General features: G+C 38.3%; 1 protein-coding gene and 1 pseudogene across 2 annotated transcripts in view; one reads left to right on the forward strand and one right to left on the reverse strand.

Annotated features, from left to right (window-relative positions):
• The window catches only part of CCDC141 (coiled-coil domain containing 141), a 210274-nt gene that overhangs the window by 157681 nt on the left and 39996 nt on the right, over positions 1 to 12597 (reverse strand). The gene's annotated exons all lie outside the window — the stretch shown is intronic.
• LOC102130882 (small ribosomal subunit protein eS6-like) lies at positions 1180 to 6398 on the forward strand (annotated as a pseudogene).

Raw genomic sequence — 12597 nt, forward strand, 5'->3', positions numbered from 1 at the left:
AAGAGCAGGGATATTTCTAGCAAATCCAAAATCTTAGGAGTGACCAGTTAAAATGTGTCTCCTATGAGATTCTGGAAATAGAACATGATCTTGAACCCAAAGGCAGAATCCACCCTGGCAGGTTTTTGACGTGGAGTAATTGGGTCTCCGTGATACTTCTTCAGCCTTGGTAAAGGTGTTAGGAAGACCCTGTGGTTCTTTTAGTGGTCCAGATTTCTGTTTGCCCATGTGCCACATCATCCTGTGGGCCAGGCCTTCCCTTCTGAATCTGGGGATTGCTCATATGCTGTCAGCACTCAGGAAATACTATTTTATTTTTTTGTCCATTGCTGAGCCTCCATGGAAGCTACTTCTTTCTTTTCTCTTCCCCTATAGAGCAGTATCTATGAGTCAGTCAGCCTGAAACACAAACACAAGTGAGGTACTAATGGAGACAGCTACAGGGCATGATACCCCAGCATGCCGATGATAATGATTTCAGATCTGGGAAGGGGAAACAGAGACATAAGTTGTCTCACTCACATTTACAGCTCCAGCACTGGTTCTGAGACATTTTTAGTTGTTATGTGTGTGTGGTAGTGATTGGAGGGGCTTGAGGAAGGATTGTCCCACCAAATAGCCCCCCTCCTGAGAAACACAGAATGCCCTGCACATAGCGGAGGCTCAATAAATGTTTGTGGTAGAAGTGTGGGAAAGGTCTAAGAGGTTTCTTTCGCTTTCTCTTGAAAATTATTTTATTTTGTCTCACAAGCTGTTAGAGAAGACGTTCCAATCTGACATCAACTTTAGGAAGTTGTAACAAAACTGCCACCCAGCACTGATTCTAGAGTGGTGGGGCTCTCTTAAGTTTAGAACAGAGTCTTCTATAGGTATTAGAAGTCTTTTTAGACCAGATCAAAATTTTCCTCCTCATTCCCCAGAATGCCATGATTCCCAGTTTTCCAATGGTGGGAAAACCCTTGATAACAACCTCGAAGTCTTCTCTCTCTCACTTCCTGTTTAAAGCCATAGAATTCTTTTAGCAATTTCATAAGATTTGTGTACTATGGAATTTAAACCAGGCAAACCTGAGGATCCGATTTTGAACGCTGAAAATGAGCCTGGTGCTCCTGCCTTTAACCCATCCCCTCAAGTGACCTCTCTCCATTGCTGTTGGCTGTAGATGGATTTCTTGTCTAAATGGAGAGAAGCAGCTCTTCCCCATGGATGACCATCAAAAACCGTAAGGTATGGAAAGACAACTTCATATCTGAAAACACACTTAAAAGCAGGAGAAATCTCATTTTTGCATGTCTTATTTATAAATTCAGTAATAATATTGCAATATAAATAAAATATTTGTATATTGATTTCTAGTTTAAAAATTTATATAGTATTCTACAGCACTTATAACATTCTCAACCAACAGGGAGCCATAGAAAGTACTTCACTAGAATGGAAAGGGTGCTCTTTATCCTTTATTAAAGCTAAAACCAAACTGCCCTTGTTCAAATAAAATAATACTCTCAATGACCCTTACAGTTCAGCGAAGATAATACCAAATGGAAGCTGAAGTTATTCATGAATGTATTCACGCATTCATTGTCTCAGTTATTCAGCAAGCATTTTTCAAGACCTCTTAAGTATAATAGTACACATTGTGGTAACAAATATAAAAGATTGAGGAGGAGTCTGCTATTGTATTGTTTTCATTTCCTCCGTGCTTCAGTTTTTTTTTTTTTTTTCTTAATACCCATCCACTTCTCTACTCACTCCTGAACAGTTTCTGTCCCCATCATCTTAGTGAAATATTCTTGTATAGGTCTATACGACCTCATTTTGGTCAACACCAGCAATCTTTATTTAATTACCTCTTCATGATTAATACTGCTGCATGCTCCATTAAAATTTTTTTTTCTTCCACTGACTACCAGTGCACTCTGATTTTTCTTCTGTGCTTCTGTTCTCTTTTACAGATTCACTTTCTCTTCCTATTTTTAAACATCTAGGTGTTTCAGGATATCATAGTCTTTGATGTTTTCTTCTCAAGCAAGTATCAATGGTGGGTCTGAGGAGCATATATCAAAATCATTTGGATGACTTTTTCAAACTATAGTTAACTTACTCCAGAAATGCTAATATGACTCTGAGAGCTGAGGACAAGTGATTCTAAAGTTTGAATAGACTATCACAGCAAGTCGTGAACATTGATTGGATTGCATCTCCATACAGTCCAATAGGGATGGCGGAGAAAGTATAGCAGTCATTATTCAACACCCTCTTTTCAAGTGAACACATCAGCTCTTATATCTGCAACCACTGTCTACTAACTTATTTCGCCTGATTTTCCGTATTGAAAATCTCCACTCAAATTTTCCACAACTACCTCAAACTCAAACCATCTACAAACAAATCATACCTTCTATATTTACACTGAAACTCACCTGGCTGCCAGGAGCAAAAACACAGAAGGGTACCTTCATTCTTTCCTGTGCATCTCCTCCAACTCCAAGATTTAATCAGTCACCAGGGCCCACTGAGTCAACTCCTACATATCATTTGAACCCTTTCCTTTCTCTATTTCCATCCCCATACCTCAGTTTCATCTTTCAACACTTCTTACCCGAATTCCTACAACAGCCTTTCAACTTGCTCTCCTGCCTCTAGGCTCACCCTCACCCAATCCATTATCTACCCATATGCCATATAGAACTTTCTAAATCAGAAGTATGAGCATGTCACTCAGCAACTCACGAATCTTTCCATGCTTCCAATTGATTTTAAGATAAAAAATTAAAGTCCAAGCAACCAAATAAGATTCTCAGTGCTTGATTCTTTTTCTAGTCCTATCCCTCTTGGCTCAATCCCTAACACTGTTCTCCAGCCTTCTGAAATTCTTGTGGTTCCCTGACTCTCCTATGGTCTATGATCTATTTCTCAGCCTAGAATTCTCTTCCTTTTGGCCTCTCACTCTCCCTTCTTTCCTCCGTGACTCACCTATCCTTGAACAACTCTTCATCATCCTTTGCAACACTATTCAGAAGTTGTCTCAGCAAACCTTCCCTGCCCCTCATCCTCCTCTCCTACTTGGGTCAAGGGTATTAGACCCTTTAAAGCACTTTCCACCATTATAGCCATTATTATAATGCATTCATTTTTTGCTTTTCTGATTATAAAAGTAATGTAAGTTCATATTTTAAAATGGAGAAAACCGTAAAAAATAAAAATTGCCCATAATTCCACTGCTCAGAGATTCACCACCTCCCCGCCACCACACACGCAATTAGAATCACATGGTATAGATCACCGATCAACAAACTATAGCCTATGGTCCAAATCTGTCCTGCCATCTGTTTTTGTATGGCCTGTAAGGTAAGAATGGCTTTTGCATTTTTAAGTGGTTGAAAACAAAACTCAAAAAAGAGTATTTCATGACACATAATAATTATATGAAACTCAAATTTCGATGTCCATAATAAAGTTTTTTTTTGGAACACAACTATGTCTACTGGTTAACATACTGTCCACAGCTACTATCACAATGCAACAGCCTAGTCTAAATAGTTGCAACTCACAAAGTAATATGATTCTAAAATATTTACCTAAAATAATTTAAAATGTAGATAAAATATCCTAAAATATTCACCATCTGACCCTCTTACAGAAAAAGTTTGTTGACTTCTGGTATAGAGAGCTGTGTGTTGCTGTTCAGCTTAAAATAGTATTATGAGTCCTTTGTTTTCAATATTTTGTAGAAATAATTTTTTTTTTTTTTTTTGAGATGGAGTCTTGCTCTGTCGCCCAGGCTAGAGTGCAGTGGTGTGATCTCGGCTCACTGCAACCTCTGCCTCCCAGGATCAAGGGATTCTCCTGCCTCAGTCTCCCGAGTAGCTGGGACTACAGGCACGTGCCACCACATCCGGCTTTTTATTTTTAGTAGAGATGGGGTTTCACCATCTTGGCCAGGCTGGTCTCGAACTCCTGACCTTGTGATCTGCCCTCCTCAGCCTCCCAAAGTGCTGGGATTATAGGCATGAGCCACCGCGCCCAGCCAAAATAATATTTTTAATGGCTATCTAAACTCCCATCACATGGGATGCCATAATTTATGTAACTATTCCCCTATTGTTAAATTTTAAATCTGCTTTCCATTTATAACTATTATAAATAACGTTGAGCTGAGTCAATTACAATAATCCTCATTTAATTTGACTTCTGGGTCCTTCATACAAATCTTTGTAGACCTCTCTTGTGTTCATAAAATAAATTTCTAAAAGTGAAATGACTGGGTTAAGGATTATCCACAAGGCTTGATGCAATTACTTCATTGTCCTCCAGAAAGTTTGTACCAATTGACTAGCAATATCATAATAGATTAAAATTGTTTACTTATCTGACTTCCCCACTAACCCTTGAAAGAAACTGTTTTTCATTCCTTGTGTGTAACGCAGTGTGTAATGTAGAAAGTACACAACAGATGCATGAGGAGTGAATAGCCAGGCCTGGGTGATGCTCATTTGCCCAGGTCCATTTCAAGCACGGCAGAGCAGTTTTTCTCAATCTTGAGAGCACAGGAACTCAGAGAACAAGCTATGAATCCCCAGTTTGAGAAAACATGAAAAAAGTCAAACACTGCCATTCCTTTGGCACCAACGAAATGAAAATACAAGTACAAGTGTAAGCAATGAAATTTGGTAACTTATATTAAATATTTTTAAACAATCAAAATTTGAGATTATTTTAGGTACTTATGCGTCTCTGAGAGTATATTTGTGAACTCTTAGGGACATGAGATGCACAATTTGAGAAACAGCTCAACAGAGGAAATGAAGAAAGGAGTGGAGCCTTGGGAGTAACACCTAAATGTGCTGATGTGCAGCTGCAGTGTCAGCAACCAACACCAGAGATCATCTATGCCAACGAACTGTGGAGTCGATATATTCCAACTGGCCAGAAACCACTTCTGCCTTTCCAGACTTATGATTGCAGTATTTGTGGAAGGTATGAAGAGAATAGCAACTTAAAAAATCATAAAGTTGAACCAAAAAGATCAGAGGAGGAGGAGTTAAAAAGAGATGGAGGGCTGTGCTAGATAGTAGAGCATCTGGAAATCAGAGCACCCTGGGGAGCACAGGCAAGAATGGCAGGATTAACAGAGCCAGGAGGACACAGGACATTACAGAGTTTGATGTAAGAAAGTGGAGACCAGCTCTTTTTTGTGGCACCTTGGAGGCAATCAGCTGCTTCTTGAAGCAGCTGAATATCTCCTTCTTAGTCACCGGCTGTCAGAAAATTCACTGAAGTCATTAATGAATGCAAAGTTCTTTTTTTTTTTTTTTTTTTTGGAGACAGAGTCTCACTCCATCAACCAGGCTGGAGTGCAGTAGTGTGATCTTGGCTCATTGCAACCTCCGCCTCCCGGGTTTAAGTGATTCTCCTGCCTCAGCCTCTTGAGTAGCTGGGATTACAGGTGTGCACCACCACACCTGGCTAATTTTTGTATTTTTATTAGAGACGGGGTTTCAGCATGTTGGCCAGGCTGGTCTCTAACTCTTGACCTCAACTGATCCACCCTCTCAGCTTCCCAAAGTGTTGGGATTACAAGCATAAGCCACTACTCCTGGCCAAAGTTCATACTTTTTATGAGAAGCACATGGCCACAGAAGTAGCTGCTGATGCTCTGGGTGAAGAATGGAAGGACTATGTGGTCCAAATCAGTGGTAGGAATAAGAAAGTTTTCCTGTGAAGCAGGATGTCTTGGCCCATGACCATGTCCACCTGCTACTGAGTACAGGGCATTCCTGTTATAAACCCAGAAGAACTGGAGAAGGAAAGTGTAAAGTTGTTCAGGATTGCATTGTGGATGCCAATCTAAATGTTCTTGACTAACTTATTGTAAAAAAGGGAGAGAAGGATATTCCTTGACTGACTGTCACTATGATGCCTCATCACATGGGGCCCAGAAGAGCTAGCAGAATCTGCAAACTTTTCAATCTCTCTAAAAAAGATGATGTCCAACAATATGTGGTAAGAAAGGCCTTTAAAAAAGAAGGTAAGCCTAGGACCAAAACACCCAAGATTCGGCATCTTGTTACTCCAAATGTCTCACAACACAAATGCTGCTATGTTGCTTTGCAGAAACAGTATACTACAGAACATGCTAAACCTTTGGCCAAAAGAATGAAGGAGGCCAAAGAAATATGCCAGGAGCAGATAACCAAGAAACGCAGCCTGTGCCTACTTCTGAGTCCAGTCTGTAATAATATCTTTTGAGTAATGAGTAAATAAAATCAGACTACTCTCCCCAAAAAGAAGGTTGGGACCAGAAAGGACACTGTAATGAATGGGGTAAAGTTCCCAGGAAACATCACAAATACATCAAAATAATACCTCTCACAAATAGAGTAGGACCGATATTCTTTTTGTGAACTCAAAATAGTTGTAAAAGATATTCTGCCAGAAACATAAGTAAACAGTCGAGCAATTACTCATATAACTTGATGGATGTGTTGAGTCAATCTGGAAAATGGGACAAAGATCTGTTTTGCCCAGTATTGTTTTTGGATGGAATTAACCTTATATATTCACTTATATTAACTTCTCAAAATAAAATTGAAAAGTTTTCTTCTCATGAAAAGGAGACAATTTTGGTCATGAAGAAAATGTTGATATAACATTATCTTTCATGTATAAAGATCATGTTTTCCAACAGAAAAAAAAATCATGCACATTGAGTTGTTTCTCCAGTGGTGGAGATGAATTTGCCTTGAGTGGCCACATTGTAAAATAAATCTCCTTTCAAAGCATGGCATGCAGCGTAACATAGTGATTAAGAACCAGACCCTGGAGTCCACATTCTGGCTCCACCAGGTAGGAGCTCTGCACATTTTATAAATTACTTTTTCTCACTAGGCCTCAGCCTGTTATAAAATACCAACACTAGGCCGGGCACGGTGGCTCACGCCTCTAATCCCAGTAATCCCAGCACTTTGGGAGGCCGAGGCGGGCAGATCACAAGAAGATCAAGACCATCCTGGCTAACACAGCGAAACCCCGTCTCTACTAAAATGCAAAAAATTAGCCGGGCATAGTAGCAGGCGCCTGTAGTCCTAGCTACTCGGGAGGCTGAGGCAGGAGAATGGCGTGAACCTGGGAGGCGGTGGTTGCAGTGAGCCGAGATCGTGCCACTGCACTCCAGCCTGGGCAACAGAGCAAGACTCTGTCTCAAAATAAATAAATAAATAAATAAATAAATAAAATACCAACACTAATAGTAACTATCTTATAAGATTTTGTGAAGATTAAATGAAGTAATCCATGGAAGCTCTTAGTAAAGTGCCTCAAATATAGTAAGTATGCAATAAATATTAGCTATTATTTTAATTATGTTTATTGTTTTGTATACCTTCTTACTACTATTATTATTGTGTATTTATCAAACCACTTGTAGAGAATATATTGAAGTCACAGTAGTAATAAACTAAGTGACACCACACCCACAAGAGGAAACAAAAACCTATTTCTGATTTGAAGTGTCTACGTGGAATGCTAATCATGATAGCTTGCAATGACAAGTTCAGAAATGATGAAAGTTCAAAACATAAGATATTTTAATCTGAATCCAAATAACAATGATTTACTTTCAAGAAACATGTATGTTAGAATATGTTTTTAAAATAATTGCTTTTTTCAGAATAAAAACGCAATCATTCATTTTGTTCTTAAACTTCATACTAATTCTCTATGGTGAAATGATTTATTTTTTGTATATGAAAACAAGTAATTGTATCACATATGCTGATGAGGTGGAGAGTACAAACATCTACTACTTAAAACTGAATGAAGAAATGTAGTAAACTTAGCAAAAGTCTACCTTGTATAAAGTTCAAGTCTTAGCATTTGGGGCTTCATAGTAAATCCAATTTCCTCATCAAATTTGGTCCACTGGTTTCTGAAATCCATGTTAAAATAAGAATGAAATGTTGCATTCTGGGATTTGCAGTTCCCTTGGGCTGAAGACTGCATTAATGATTAGGGAGATACTGATAAATTCCTCTCTATGCATCCTTGGGGCATCCCTCACTAAAAGAAAATGAACATATGTGAGAGCAAACATATGCTTATATTCATCTTCTGCTACTTCTTCTAATGCTAATAATTGTTCTAATACATTTGTTTCAAAAAATCATACAACGCATACAAATGACCAATTTTGAAGAATAATAGTCGTTTCCTGACAGGTAAATTATATGTGAAAATTGTTCATGGAACTGTTATCCATGGTATGTGATAGAATGGTATTTGAATTAATAAATATTTTATTGTCAATTTGATTCTAATTCTACTGCCAACCATTTCTGTAATTAATTATTTCAGAGTCAACATGAAGATGCCATCTGAAATTTCTATTCTATGAATGACATCTGGATATTGATTTCCTGAAATTTTCTTGAAACTACATCTTGTCCTCTCTATTAAGTATCTAAAATGTTTCCTAAATAAAGAACATTAAAAACTTTTTTTTTTTTTTTTTTTGAGATGGAGTTTTGCTATGTTGCCCAGCCTGGAGTGCAGTGGCACGATCTCGGCTAAGTGCAACCTCCGCTTCCCAGGTTCAAGCCATCCTCCTGCCTCTGCCCCACCTAATAGCTGGGATTATAGGCACGTGACACTGTGCCTTGCTAACTTTTGTATTTTTTGGAGAGATGGGATTTTGCCATGTTGACCAGGCTGGTCTCGAACTCCTGACCTCAGGTTATCCACCTGCCTTGGCCTCCCAAAGTGCTGGTATTACAGGCATGAGACACCACACCCGGCCTAAAGACTAAGTTCTTAAAAGTCACAAAATTTTTTTGACTTCTTGAGAGCTTTTAAATCACCAAACTTACAATTTAGGGAAGACTTTAGGAATGCTCTATTCAAACCTAATATGAACAAATTTCTTTAAATATTTTCAACTACACACGACTAATTGACAGTGATTTCCCTCCAATTAGACTACCTGTAATGAAAAATATTCAAGTAAATGGATCTAAACTATTCCACAAGAACTTATTCATAGATTTTCTTATACTTGTGAACATTATTTGGAGAATTTTTTTAAAAAAAGGTTTAGAAAATTATTAAACAATGTAACACACTGACATTATTTAAATAGTTTTAAAATACATTATAATGTATATATTACAGGAGAAAAAGACAGAGCAAATTAATTCAAAGATGAGATGTATTTAGAGATTATTTACATATGTAATTCATCTATTAAAAAAAACAATAAAAAAGTAACATTGCAAAGAACAGGCATATTACATTATTAAAAATCTTGTTACCAGAAGTGACAAATAACACTACAAGACATGTGGAACCTGTGCTTCACCATCCTCTGCCTACTTCAACACTGTGTTTGTGCTTCTTTCTTGCTTTTCTTTTCTTTTTGAGACAGAGTCTCACTCTGTCGCCCAGGCTGGAGTGCAGTGGTGCGATCTCAGTTCACTGCAACCTCTACTTCCCCCAACCCCCCCATAGCTGGGACTACAGGCATGTGCCACCATGCCTGCTAATGTTTGTATTTTTTTGTAGAGATGGGGGTTTTACCGTGTTGGTCAGGCTGGTCTCAAATTCCTGACCTCAAGTGATCCACCCACCTCAGCCTCCCAAAGTGCTGGGATTGTAGGCATGAGCCACCATGCCCAGTGGTATTGGTGTTTCTTAACGTAAGCTACGCCTCTGGATACTCTGTACCTCCCTACCTTCTAAATCACACAGAACCTCATTTTCTTCTTCTCTGTCATTCCAGTGAAGATACACCTCCCACAGCCACAAAGAAGCCAGCCTAGCTCTCAGTCCAGGTACCAACTATCCAGGAGAATCATTACTTCCTCTCAGGCAGCTTCAAGGCTGAAACAATGGTCCATGACTTCTATCTCTCAATCAATTCCCTCATTGGAATTCTTCCCCACTTCCCCTGAACAAAGACTAGCTTGTTCATTTACATTTCGTTGGCAGATAATATTACTTGATATATCATTCAATTTGTTATTTTTATCTTAACATACATGGGGGTGGGGAGGAGAAAAAGAAATTAAGCAAACTGTGAATGTCCCTTTGTTCAGTGTTACCAGTTTCTGTTAACTATGTAAGATGTTGGGAGATGGCAAACAAACTCCCTGAGAACAAAAACAGTGGGAGTTTTCATATGAAAGTGTTCAGAGAGTGGTTCAATGATCCCTCTGCAAGACACTGTAGGAAATATCTGCATCCATCCAAGAGATTAACTAGATACCTTCTAAGGACCCATCTATTTCCATGGTTCAGTGATATAATAAATTAATTTATGCAACAGATATTGAGTATTTACCATTTGCAAGGCACAAGGAGTAGCTAAAATCTAGAAACTTTGCATGTGAAATGTTTAACTTTTTTGTCTTACACATTTCATACAAGAGTTTAAAATTAGATCCAGGGTTGGCGAGAGGCATATAACATCTAAGACATTACTGAAATACAAGAATAAAACCATTGTTTTCACTGTTGAAGAGATGCGATGTTTCCTCACTTGGGAGCATAAAATTTGCTTTTGCCATTGAAGACTGATTTTTCTTCGTACCTTAAACATATTAAACACTAATGGGGAAATTAAGCCACTTGTTGACTTTTTTCTTTTCCTTTTGCCAATAGAACAATGCTTTTCTTCTCTCTTAGTAAAACACTCCTTCCATGTGAGAAATCCATGACACAGGATTTGGGGAAGGATCAACCTGCTTCTCCACCCACTGACAAGGGAAAGTAATGGCACAGAGCCAGCTCGGTAAGAGTTGCCTTCCCCCTTATTATTGAGTGGATGGGCCCAAGGATGAAAACATGATTGATTCAAGGATGGAAAATGATCAAAGTCTGGAAAATCAGGTTCCACAGAATCTTTTCTGCTGAGGGTATCTGTAAAGATTCTATTCACTGGTTACAAATTTGGTAAGACGTGAGCTTGGTGTAGCTGACTGGCCATACCATCAGCCATGTGTAGACAGACTGTCCACGAGCTAGAGAGACAGAGACTTGACAATGTTACAGTATTCCCGTGTTCAGCCTGCTTCTAACTTGGTCTCCTACTTATGCAAATAAACACTGAGACCTAATCCACATTTTTCATGGCTTCTCCAAACTGAACTTAATAAACATGTGAAGTTAATTAAAATCTTTAAATCACCTCTGTTTATCAAAAGAGCTGCATCTGATAAACATCATTATTTAGCTGCTTTAAAATGCATGTTACTTTGGAACATGGTGTTTGAACAGAGTCAACTGTTGATTCCTGAAGATCAGCTCTGTTTCCCCAACATCCACCTTCTGACTGTCCATTCAGCACCTCTCTAGACATAAAATGTCTAAATGAGATTTTTATTTTAAATGGGCGAGGGTCAGAAACAAATAATTTTTTAAAAAAAATTTATGTCTAATAAGAGTCTTGGTTTTGACATCTATAATAAAACCTCAACTAATGAATGCAATAATACTATCTCTTCTTTTACCAAGCAAAAAGATTAAATGTTTTAAAACATTTCTTTCAAAACATGTTTGAAATAAACATCATGCCATGATTGTCAAGTTTAACTTCAAATGATTTTTCCTGTCTCCATTATTTAACATATGTCTGAATTAACTACCAATGTTATGTCCAGTTGTCATCACTTAGATTATCACAATCACACACTGATGATAATTGATTCAGAAGTAGTACCAGAGAATACATTTTCTTAGTTTAGCTCATAAAATCTCAGTGTAACAGTGTTCACAAGATGACTGATGTCATCTTCTGTGTTCTAAGATCTGTTATCTTCTTCAGAGCAGATATTTTATCAAAATGACTGAGCCCTAATTTTAAAATTAAAATGAACAGAACTGCTGAAAAGTCTGAGTAAATAGCTGGGCTTTAGGCTATATGTATCTCTTGTTTTAATAAATTGGTATTTTAGAGTATTTTGGTCAAAGAAAAATATACAAGCACACTGTTAGTCATACTGCCAGTCTTCGCTAACATTTGAGTTCAGCCATGCTCATTCATTTATCAAATAGTTGAGGAGCCTCTACCATATGCCTGACTTTGCAAGACTTTCCAAGGACACAAAGAGACATATGACATGGCAGCTTGAGCAATGCAGGCTAATATAACCAACCTGCTCCCACAGCATTTGATAGGTGTCACGGACACTGACCAACTGAGCCTTTGTAAGACCTCTGTAGCCATTCCTTCCTACTCTCCCTCTGCAACTTTATGTCCCCAAACCTCACTCAGTAAACTGGCTGCACCAGTGCTACCTGGAGGAAATTCTGGAAAATACAGATCCCCAGGTTCCACTTCAGAGGATTCTGACTCAACAGGTCTGGAGTAAAAGCTGTGACTCTCTGCTTCTTTTAAAACTCCTCAGTTGACTGTAACACACAACCATATTTTGGAAGCACCGCTCCACATATATATTCTGTGGTGGAAAAATCAGGGCACCAATTCATAGGTAAGATATTGGGGCATTTGAAAAGCCTTGAGTTCCCCAAATATCTCTACCCATAGGACTATCAGGGTGCCTGAAAATCTCCCTCTTCACCATTGTTCTGTTAACTTTAGAT

This window comes from Macaca fascicularis, chromosome 12 (assembly GCF_037993035.2).
Source record: "Macaca fascicularis isolate 582-1 chromosome 12, T2T-MFA8v1.1".
Classification (NCBI taxonomy): Eukaryota; Metazoa; Chordata; class Mammalia; order Primates; family Cercopithecidae; genus Macaca; species Macaca fascicularis.